The sequence below is a fragment of the Dasypus novemcinctus genome, chromosome 2 (genome assembly GCF_030445035.2).
Source record: "Dasypus novemcinctus isolate mDasNov1 chromosome 2, mDasNov1.1.hap2, whole genome shotgun sequence".
Classification (NCBI taxonomy): Eukaryota; Metazoa; Chordata; class Mammalia; order Cingulata; family Dasypodidae; genus Dasypus; species Dasypus novemcinctus.
The window spans coordinates 183,951,791-183,964,186 of NC_080674.1; the positions used below are offsets into that span (position 1 = coordinate 183,951,791).

Genomic DNA, 12,396 nt, shown 5'->3' on the forward strand with positions numbered 1-12,396 from the left:
TATTATATGTTTAAGATACTGCAAGAAAAAGGCTTCCAGCCAAGAATCTTATATCTGGCAAGATTATCTTCAAAAATGAGCGTTAGTTTAGAATATACCCAGGTAAACAGAAACTGAGAGAGTTTATAACAAAGAGGCCAGCCTTGCAGGAAATACTAAAGAGTGTGCTACAGTCAGAAAAGAAAGGACAGGAAAGGGAGACTTGGAAGAGAGTCTAGAAATGAAGATTATATCAGTAAAAGTAACTAAAAGTCTCAAAAGAGTGGTGAAAATAAAATATGGCAGATAAAACCCAAAGGTCAAAATGGGTGAAATAAGAACTGCCTATATAGTAATAACATTGAATGTTAATGGATTAAACTGCCCAGTCAAAAGATACAGACTGGAAGAGTGGATAAGAAAATAAGAACCATCTGTATGTCTGCAAGAGACTCACCTTAGACCAAGAAAGGATACCAATAGATTGAAAATGAAAGGTTGGAAAAAGATATTCCATGTATGCAGTAACAACAAAACTACAACAACAATGACAGAAAAAACAAACAACAACAACAACAAAAACCAGAGTAGCTATACTTAGATGAAATAGACTTTAAAAGACACTAGTAATGTACAATCTGAGGAGGAAGTCAGGGAAAAAGTTCCATTTACAATAGCGACTAAAAGAATCAAACATTTAGGAATAAACTTAACCAAGGATGTAAAGCACTTACATTCAGAAAACTATAATGCATTGTTAAAAGAAATTTATCAAGACCTAAATAATTGGAAGAACATTGCATGCTCATGGATTGGAAGACTAAATATCATTAAGATGTCAATTCTATACAAACTGATATATAGATTCAAAGCAACTCTGATAAAAATTTGACCAGCATTTTAAAGATAAATGGATAACACAATTATCAAATTTATTTGGAAGGTTAAGGGGCCCCGAATAGCCAGAAACATTGTAAAAAGTAAAAGCAAAGTTGAAGGACTCTCACTTTTAGACTTTAAATCATATTACCAGGGAAGTGGACTTGGCCCAGTGGTTAGGGCGTCCGTCTATCACATGGGAGGTCCACGGTTCAAACCCCGGGCCTCCTTGACCTGTGTGGAGCTGGCCCACGCACAGTGCTGATGCGCACAAGGAGTGCCCTGCCATGCAGGGGTGCCCCCCGTGTAGGGGAGCCCCATGTGCAAGGAATGTGCCCCGTAAGGAGAGCTGCCCAGCACGGAAGAAAGTGCAGCCTGCCCAAGAATGGTGCTGCCCACATGGAGAGCTGAAGCAGCAAGACGACGCAACAAAAAGAAACACAGATTCCCATACCGCTGACAACAACAGAAGCGGACAAAGAAAAATATGCAGCAAAAAGACACAGAGAGGGAAACGCACTTTGGCCCAGTGGTTAGGGCGTCCGTCTACCACATGGGAGGTCCGCGGTTCAAACCCCGGACCTCCTTGACCCGTGTGGAACTGGCCCATGCGCAGTGCTGATGCGCTCAAGGAGTGCCCTGCCACGCAGGGGTGTTCCCCGCGTAGGGGAGCCCCACACACAAGGAGTGCACCTCTAAAGGAGAGCCGCCCAGCGCGAGAGAAAGTGCAGCCTGCCCAGGAATGGCGCCACCCACACTTCCTGTGCCGCTGACGACAACAGAAGCAGACAAAGAAACAAGACGCAGCAAAAAGACACAGAAAACAGACAACCAGGGGAGGGGAGGGGAATTAAATAAATAAAAATAAATCTTAAAAAAAAAAAAAAAAAAAGACACAGAGAACAGATAACCGGGAAGGGGAGAGAAATAAATAAATAAATCTTTAAAAAAACAAAACAAAACATTAAAAAAATCATATTACCAAGCTATAATGGTAAAAACAGCATGGTAATGGCATAAAGACTGACACATAGACCAATGGAACTAAATCGATGGTTCAGAAACAGACCCTGACATCTATGGTCAAGTGATTTTTGACAGCTTGGGTAGAACAGTTTATTCAATAAACAGTGCTGGGATAACTGGATATCCATAGCCAAAGAAAGAAAGAGGACCCCTATCTCATACTTTATATAAAAATTAACTCAAAATGGGTCAAAAACCTAAATATGAAAGCAAGAACCATAAAGCCTCTAGAAGAAAACATAGGAAAACATCTTCAAGACTTGGTGGTAGGTGGTGGATTCTTAAGGGAAATAAGAGAGGACTGAGATGGAGTACTGATGCTTAATGTATGCCGAAGTTTTATTTAACTTTACTGTAAAAATGTGCAAATGTATAGTTGATGGTAATGCATTACAGTGAGTAACAGCTGGTTTATAAATGGGAATTTGGCTAGAAAGGGTAGTCTAGGGATGTAATGTCAATTGAAAGAAAGCTAGAGAATAATCTAGGGACTGAATAACACTGTAAACCCAGGGTGGATGAGAATTGTAATTGATGGTACAGATGCAAGAGTGTCCTTTGTGAGCTAGAGTAGATGTACATCACTATTTCAGGGTGGTGGGAATGTGGAGAAGCAAGGGAAAAATACAACTGGAGTGACCTATGGACTGTGGGTTAACAGCAATACTGTAATATTCATCCATCTATGCCAAAGACGTACTGTGTTGATAATGAGGGAGTATTGAAAAAGTGTGCCAAATATATGCTATGGACCACGGTTGGTGGTAACAATCTGAAAATATTATCTCATGATCTGTAGCAAATATTCCACCGCTGTGTGGTGTACTGCTAGAGGGGTGTTGTATGGGAATTCTGCACATGTGCATAATTGTTTTATAAGTTCACAACTTCTGTAATGAAAATATATTACATAATGATAGTGTGGGTTGTGGGAAAATACACCAAATGTAAGATGTGGATTATAGTTAATAGTAAGATTTTGATGATATTCTTTGATAATTTGTAACAAAGTTCTCACAACAAGGCAAGGTGTTGGTGGAGGGTTGATGTAGGGGACCCCTGTTTGATATTACGCATGTTTGCTTTATAAGTTCACAACTATTACTATACACTTACTGTTTATGTATGTTCATGTATAAATGATATAAAATAATAGGGTTATGGGGGGAAACACGCCAAATGTAAGATACTTTTACTAAATATTTACTAAATATTAGTAGTAATATTTTGAGGATGCTCTTTCATCATTGTTAAAAATGTTTCACAACAAGGCAAGGTATTGGTGGTAGGGTGAGGTGTGAGAGCCCTGTATAATGTTATGCATGTTTATTTTGTAAGTTCACAACTATTACTATACTCTTATTGTTTATGTATGTTTAGGTGTGAGTGATATACTTCAAAAAATTTTTTTTTAAATAAAAAAAGATCCATTCCTGAATTCTGGGTTGGATGGGAGCTGTGTTTGTGTCAGACGGAAGACTATGATTATCCATTACCCAGTGTCTGACCTGGTAAGATGTTTTCTAAATTGCTTAATTAATCTATGGTTTGGGTCTGATTATCGGCCATGTTTCGTAAGGGAAACATACTATTCTGTTCACTGAAGTTTATAATTGGTGCAGATTTCTCAATGTCTTGGTTTAATGTCTTAGGGTTGTTCTGAGGTAAGAATCCATGAGTTATCATCTCTGCTACCAAAGTGTCGCTGATAACATTGTCTGGAGAAGCTCTGGGTGGTGAATGGACGTCTTCAGAAACGTCTCCACCCCTCACCGCTTGGTCCATGTGTCATCTGTGGATCTTTGCACTCCGCTGGTTGAGTTTCTCTGGAGATCCCACCTGACTGGAAACAAACATTTTAAAAAGCATCGGTCTGAGCAGATGTCGATGAAGCTACTTTAGAACTGGGCAACAGGGGTTGAGTGTGAACACTCATGGGAGGTGAAACTTGGAAACCACACACCAAGTCAGTCCGAGAACAAGATGACACAGAGCAATCTGGGGCAGCCACCGTGCAGAAGGCAGAAAGCTTTGTGAGGAGTTGGACAGATCTGTCTGCGTGGTGATTGAAGCACTGCTGCTCTTTGGCAGGGGGTCCCTAGCTGTAGATTAGCAGGCGGACGTTTACCCCAGTTCACCTGAACACCGTACTAATGGGATTCACGCTCTGTGAGAGAGGTAGGCTCTCCTGAAGAAAGCAAGCCTCTGAACATAGGCCGAGGATCAGGGTTCCAATGGACAAGGGAAGTGAGGGGACGGCGCCCGGGGCTGAGCCCTGACGGTCGACACATATGGTCACAGGCCGGGCCCAGGAGTCCACTGCAGGCACAAAAACAGTCATGGGTGAAAACTGCGTGGCAGGCAGTTTGTGCTTGGTAAAGCTACTTCTGAGGATACCCTGGAGCTGTTTTAAGAGTCTGCTTTCATAGGAATCTCCAAAGGAAGCTGCCAGCTCTATTCTGAAGTTTCTAGCTCTTGAGTGTCTGGTCTAGGGGTTCATTTATCACTCAGCAATTCCATGGTCTTTTTTTGGGGCACCCTCTGGTTGTTGGTGGAGTTGTCCCTTTTCCTTTGCTTTCTAGGTGGACCCCTGTGCTCAGCGGGGATCAGTTCAGGAGATGTGAGACGACGGGCAGTTCTGCTGGCCCAGCACAGCCATGCGTGCCCTGGGAGGTCTTGCCACAGTCCCCCGCATGTCCTTCCAAGCCCCATTCAGTGCCATACGACCTTCCGCACTTACTCAATTTTTGCTTCTTTTCAGCCTGCAGTTTCATAAATTGCTGTTTTACAAGGGAGAATTGAGAAAACAGTCTGTCAGGGCCTCTAGGGCCTTTGATTGGACAACAGTAGAATTTTGGTACAAATTTTTTTTTAATGATTAATTAATTTATTTCTCCCCACTCTCTTTCATTGTTTGTGCTTGCTGTCTGCGCTCTTTGTTCGTTTTACGCACATCTTTTTTTTAAGGAGGTACCTTAACCAAACCCAGGACTCCCCGTGTGGTAGCTGGGTACCCAACTGCTCCAGCCACATCCACTTCCCTCGGTACAGTTTTTGAATCTTTTCTTATTGTTGGATTTACTGTGCCGGCCCGCCGCCTGTGACTCTTGACCTGGAGCATGCTGAGCGTGGGGCCGTTGGGCAAGATCTGGCCACAGCCCTGCCCGGGGGCCCGGGATGTTGGTGCGCACGCCTGGGTCAGCTCCCTCACTGACGGCTGGATCATCTTCTGGGCAGGCGGCACAGGGGCCGTGGGTGGTGGCCTCGCTGTCACAGGTCGCAGCCAACTGCCCCATTCTGGGGGACCCCACAGGCCTGGGGCAGTGGCGGCAGCTCCACTCTCCGCCAGGGCATCCAAACCCTGCAGCCGTGTGCCTAGCTGCCACCCCAGAGGCTGCCATGGCTCCAGCCCTTTCATGAATATTTTACCAATGTCCAGTTGCATAAGAAAGAATGTTAACGTAGCATCCGATAGGAGTGTTTTGATGAGGGAGCACTGCTAAAGTAATGGCAAGGATCTTTAAAAGATGATAATGAGCTTTCAGAAAAGATTTAGCATCGACCCACAATGTTCCAAGAACTCTTGTAAGTGCTGTTGGGATTTCCCTCATCGGTAAGGTGAAAAAGAGGATGGAGAGTAAAGTCCCACTCATCTCTAACAGATTCTAAACAGCCCTTTTTAGAAACCCCCCATCTCTAAGCAGACGTGCCCAGGGAAGGGACCGCCTTTCTAAATACCCACTTTGTAAAGTGGGTTTATACAAGGGCATGCTCATGTTGAGTCTTAGGCAATGCGATTTGGCTCCGAAGTCCTCAGCAAAGGAGCAGGAGTCCTGCATTCTCTTCCAGCAAAGGCAGACCCAGCTGGGGGTCGGTGGCCAGCAACAGCTCGGCATCCCAGCGTTGAGACCAGAGAAGGAGTTGCAGTGCCCCGTCCCGGCCACTAGAGGACTTCATCCTATTTAAGCAGAGGAAGCCTTGTTAGGGACCTTTCTGTGTTGGGGAGCCTGCTTCATCCTCCCTTCTCTTGATTCTGCCAGTGGCCTAATGTGTAGGAGCTTGACGAGATGTAAAGCATCCAAGGGAATCTTTGACAGGCAAACACCCAGTGCTGAACTGCTAAGGAGTTCACCAGCCTGCTCGGCTATGAGACAGCTCTAGAGGTGACGAGGGTCTTGGTTATTGAACACACGTCCAACTCCTGCACCTTCCACCAGTTGTCTCCCTCTGGGCGACACAGAGGTTTGCCCTCCCTCTGCATCAAAGTCCCTCCCCAAATGCTCCTTGGTGGGGAAAGCCCAATGAAACAGCCTGTATTTAACGAACACAGAGCAATTACTGGACTGGGCACCATTAGAAATACTTTACATGTACACCATTTGAAATGTTTTTTTTACAAAAGTTAACTTACTTAACGATGAGGCATAATATCCACATTTTTACAGATGGGAAACCTGAGATACAGAGTACTTAGTGAACTTGCTGAAGGCTATATAGCTATTAAGTGGCAGGCCAGAGGTTTGAACCCAGGAAGTCTAGCTCCAGAGCTTGTGCTTTTAACCTCTCTGCTATGCAGTCGCTGAGGAAAGGGCCACAAAAACCATGACATATTTTAAAAAACACGTTAACCTATTTTTTTCATTTTAAGTCCATAACAGAAAATTGGGAAAATCGAAACAAAACAGGCAAAAATTACCCACAAACATACCACACCACCGCAATCACAGCAAACATTCTAGTGTTGTCCTTTCATTTTTATATGCATATGTGTTTTCTCATATTTCTGTGCATGCAATTTGTATCCTGTGTTTTCACTTAACATATAATGTCCTAATGTTATTGCATAATTTTCATAACCACTCTTTTAAATACTGTAAGCCTGGTGCGATGACATCAGGAAAGCTTGAGGGATGCTATTAGACAAGAATGTCCAAAGAAGAAGGACAACAGCACACACTCTCCAGGCAAGGACGCCAAATGCCCCTGGGGCCTGTGAGCTCACACACCAGGGCACTGGCCCGTGCCCTGACATGTGTCAATGCTGCTGATTAGTGAGCAGGAGCTGGTGGTTCAGTGACTCGTGGCATTTGGTGACTAACAGCCCTGGAAGTTGACAATATGTGGCAAAGACTTAGTGGGGAGAGACAGGGGCTGATTGTACTATCCTGGATTAGCAGGAGTTGCCCCCGAAAGGCACGAGTTCCAGGCCTAGCTGTGTGACTTTGGACAATATCCTTAATAATGTAAGGGGAATGATAACAGTTCTCCCTGAAGGGTCTTGAGAAAAATAAGATGACAGGTTGTGTCAGGAATGCTTTTGGTTGCAAGTAAGAGCCAACCTAATTTACAGTGAATTAAGCAGTAAAGATCTTTATTATCACATGTAGCAGGAGGTTCTGGAAGTGAATAGTCTCAACCTCAGTGCAAGGATTCAACATGTCTCCAGGAACTCAGATTTTCCCCTCTTTATAACTTACTGCCTTTTACAGGATTGGTTGCATTTTGCTTTCAAGAATTTCTTTCAATAACTGGGTCCGTGGTGAAGTGATATTGACACTTGCTTCTAAAAACCTAGTTTCGGGTGAGAAATTCTTGCTCTGTCTGTCCTTTAGGAAGGTCCGTTTCTCCCTGAGAGGCTCTGTGTCACCCCTTGCAATGGTGAGGAAGCTTGTCTGGGAGGAAGTGCCCTGGCACAGTCACAAAGCCACTTCTGATGCCATTCACAGTGTCTGCTTCTTACCCTGGGACAGGCATGATGGCTTCAGAAAGCTTTGTCAAAATGCAGTGGACTTTCAGCCTCGCATGGATGTTCCTTCTCTGCAGAAAATGCATTCCTCCTGTGGAAGTCTGAGATTATTTATGAATCCCCAAAAGAGAGATTATGCTTGTAAGCTGATCTGTTCCTCTGGTGTGATACCCTTTGGAGGCGTCAGATTCAGCTGACTTGTCTTGATGGGGGCACTCACTAGAGAAGCACACAAGAAAAGAGAGAGAGAGCTCCCTAGATGCCAGAGGAGAGAAGGCTCAAACAGCTAAAGCCCAAGGAGAGATGAGCTATTCACCTGACAGTTTGCACCTGAAGAGAACAGCGCACCAGAGCAGAGATGAGAAGGCCCAGAAAGAATCAAGCCCTAAGCCAGCCTGTAGCGGAGAGAGAGGAAGGCTGAACCCTTGCAAAGTTGGCAACCATCTTGCTTCAACAGGTGGCAACTGACTTTGGTGAGAAAGCAACTTTGAGTTGGACTTTTCAGGACCCGGTAACTGTAGGCTTCTACCCCAAATAAATACCCTTTATAAAAGCTAACAGATTTCTGGTGCTTTGCATCAGCACCCCTTTTGGCTGACTAACACAACTCCTCATTGGATCGGCAGGCACAAGATGTATATAGGCAGGGGTTTTCCTTTATACTACTCGTCACAATTGGCACTAGTTTTATTGCAAGATTATTTGATCAGTGCTAGTGTCATCCACTAGCCTGTAAGTGCTATGAAGTCAGAAACGATGTGTGATTTGTCCACTACCCTCTCCCCAGACGGCGCCCGCCGTCCGGTAGTGCTCAGTGAATGAACGAGAGCCTTCCACAGCCTGAGCACTTGTTGATATTTCTGTATGTATTTTGTGATGGTGATCCCAGAATCTAGGTTTCCAGAGACCTGGTGGCGTATGCTCACAAGTCCCCTCCATGACCCTGTGGTGTGTAGTGACAGATTCTGGGGACGATGCTGTCTGTGCTTGTTCTCTCTCCACCCAGCCCAGCTGAGTGCACCTGCAGCTGTGGCCAATAGCTTCCAGCTTACTCACAGATTCTTGCCTCCAGCTACTTAGGCTTTCTCTGGGGATGATAGTGCATCCCAGGGGAAAACCGCAGCCAAGTGGGGACAAGAGCAGATGGACAGATGCCCCAGTCACCTCATCCTCCCGTGGGCCTACTCGGAAGCGTTTCCACCTGGCAGCTATGTGGGTGAACTGTCTTGGGAGGAGAGCCTTCAGATACTTGCAGTCCCTGCTGATGTCTTGATGACAATCTCATGAGGACCTTGAGCCAGAGGCACCCAGCTAAGCACCTCCCAAATTCCAGACATGATAGATCATCACTATTTTAAGCCACCAAGCTTTGGAAGAATCTGTTACATCGCAGCAGATCCCTTCCCATTGAATCTGGGCTGAAAAGAATGTTTTAGTTTTCCCGAGTACCATGACAAATAATGCACTTAAAGAACAAGAATTTATTGGGTCAGCGTTTTAGAGGCCAGAAGTCCCAAATCAAGACATCAGCGAGGCCATGCATTCGCTCACAGCCTGCAGCATCCTGGTGCTGGCCTGCTCCGTCCTCGGGGCTCCTTGACTTTGCATCTCTGCTTCTGTCCCATGCAGTGTCCTTCATCTCCCCCTGTGGCTTTCTCTGACTTCTGGCTTCAACATCTTCTGGCTTCTTCTAGTTTCTGGTTTCTCCTAATTGTGTCCAAATTTCTATCCTTTTTAAGGATCTTTTTCTCTTTATATGACCCACCCTGATTCCATTTGGCCCCGTCTTAACTTTCAATAGCATTTTCCACAGCTCCTATTTTGACTTACCATGTGACCCGGCAATACCACAAGTAGGTATACACCCAGAAAAACTGAGAACAGTGACACGAATAGACTTCTGCACATCAATGTTCATAGCAGCATTATTCACGATTGACAAAAGTTGGAAACAACCCAGGTGTCCATTGACTGATGAAGGGATAAACAAATTGTGGGTGTGTACACATGCTGGAATACCATGCAGCTGTAAGAAGAAATGAAGTCGTAAAGCATATGACAACATGCATGAACCTGGAGGACATTACGTTAAGTCAAGCAAGCCAGGAACAAAAGGACAAATACTTTAGTATGAGTGCACTGTTATGAATTAAATAAATTATGTAAACTCATGGAATTAGTAATTAGAATATAGTTCATCAGAAAACAGAATGAGGATAGAGAATGGAAAGCTGATGGTTAATCTGTGCAGAATTGGTTAAAAGGTTTTTTGTAAATCTTTGGAAATGAAAGGAAATGGTGAGGGCACATCACGGTGTTTGTGACTAGCAGAGCTATTATATGGTCATGACAGTGGCTGAAAGGGAAAGTCTAAGGACATGTGTATTACTAGAAGGAAAGCTAAAAATGTAACGTGGCACAATATAACATAGTGAAGCCTCATGTAAAGTAAGAATATGGGTGATAGTACATATATAAGACTGTTTTTACAAAATGTAAATACAAATAAACGATAGAAGGAAACAGAATAGCAGCTGTGTAGGGCAGGGCAAGCATAGAGAGATTGAGAGGTGATGAGTTTTGTTTTTTTGTTTATTATTATTTCTGGAATAGTAAAATGCTCTAAAAATGAAGTGATGAATGCACAACTTTGTGATTATATTGAATACCATTGATTGTAGACTTCAGATGGATTTATTTAAAATTGATTTGTTAAAAAAAGCTATTTTGCAAATGGGCTCACACCCACAGAAACGTGGATTACAATGAAGAATATCATAGTATTTTTTCCGGGGTACATGAGCCAATCTACCACACTTAGGGACTGGCTTGTAATTAACAGAATACAGCAAAAGTGGAGCTGTGTGACTTCTGAGGCTGTGCAACTGTGCAGCTTCTGCCCAGTGCTCTTGGGACAGTCACTCTGGGACAAGGCAGCCAAGACGTAAGGAGTCTGGGCAGCCGTGCTGGAAGGGCCACGTGCTCGTGTTCTGACTGGCAGTGCTGCTGAGCTCCCGGGGGACAGTCAGGGGACAGAGGAGTCTTGGACCTCCAGCCCAGCCCAGCCTTCAGGTGGTTCCATGTCCAAGCAAGAGCCGCTCAGCTGAGCCCTTCCTGAATTCCTGAGCCAAGAATTATGAGGAAACTAAAATTGTTTTAAGCTACTGAATTTTGCGGGTAATTTGTCACACAACTCTGGCCACCTGAGCAGTCAAGGTTTTGGAAGAGTCCCAACTAAGTCGCCTCGAATTCAGTCATGGACTAGGGCTTTTCCTTTGCGCATGAAAATATTAAACTTGATTTAATGCGAAGGGCCCCTAAAGAGCTTCCCCACGTCCATTGCATGGAAGACAAACCCGCAGCTTGTCATTCAATCTTTTGTCCATCAAAAGTTTGGAGCAGGTACTATTATACATATACACATATACAATCTACTAATACATTGTGTACATGCTCCCTCCCTCCCTCTTCTCTGACTCTCTCTCCCTCCCTCTCTCCCTCTCTCTCTCTTGTACTTTCCACCTTGGAGAGATCTGATCTAAGATCAGACCTCGCCTTTGGCTCAAGGTCCTCATGAGATTGCCATCAAGATATCAGCAGCAACTGCAATTATCTGAAGGGCTGGCAAGCCCTGGAGGCTCTCCTTCCAGAGATGGTGACAGATAACTTCACTTGGCAGTGTTTGATTTTGGGGGGGGGGGGCGGATTTAAATTTATAATGGTGCTGCCTGGTTTTTTGATGGTGTTACTTTTTTGGTAACAGAAGTTCATGCCCATGGTAAAAGTCCAAATTCTGCAGAAAGTTACGACGTGAAAGATAATTCTCTCTCCCTCTCCCAACAGTTTCTGGCATGCCCTTTGAAAATGAAGTTTGACTATACCATGTATATGTATACACACATGATGGGTTTTTTTTTTTTGGCATACATAAATGGGATCATCACTTAATAATCACTCTCTGCTCCTGGATTTAATAATTTATAATTTATTGTGGTAATCCTTTCATGGCTGCACGTGCAGCTCTATTTAATTCCTTTTAAAGGATGCATAGTATTCTGTATTATGGGGAGACTATACTTTAAACACTCTCTATTTAATGGACAGGTTGTATAGTTTTAATAATCCCAGGAGTTCATCCCATGCCTGAGATTTAAGTCTGGTGGGGTTGGGGAAGGATCTAAATGTAGGGAAACATGTGGGACCCACAGACAGGCAGGAAACGAGCACAGAACAGACCTCTAGTTTAGTTGCTACTCTCTTAACACTTACTGCAACTCCTTCCTCTGATCTCAGCTATGCAAGATCTGAGCTCATTGTGCTGCTCACCCCCCTGCTCTCAGTGGGTTTGCTACTGTCGGCCTGCACTTGCTGTTGCCTGAAGGATGTCCATCTCCCTCCTCAGACCGTCTGCCTTTGCATTCCTGGCACCTTGCCTAGCATTTTGTTTGATCAGAGTAGGTATTCAAGAACTATTTATTGAATGAGAGATTCTTTATAAATTGCAAAGATTCAGACAAATGCCTGATGGGATTGTTGCAGAGGTAAATCAAGTGCCCAGTGATTTAGGAAGAGCTCCATAACAGATGGCTGGAACGTCCTTAGGGGCCAAATGCCTTGCAAGGCCCCCTCCCCTGAGCATCTCCGTTATGGGTTGAATTGTGTCCCTCCAAAGGCTGTGTTCAAGTCTTAACCCCAGTCCTATGAATGGAACTGCTTGGATAGGCTCTCTGAAGATATTAGTTACCATGAGGCCAAACCAGATTAGA

General features: G+C 44.3%; 1 pseudogene; it reads right to left on the reverse strand.

Moving 5' to 3' along the window:
- Positions 1–3,369: 3,369 nt before the first annotated feature.
- LOC101418120 (ATM interactor pseudogene) lies at positions 3,370–5,119 on the reverse strand (annotated as a pseudogene).
- Positions 5,120–12,396: the final 7,277 nt, after the last annotated feature.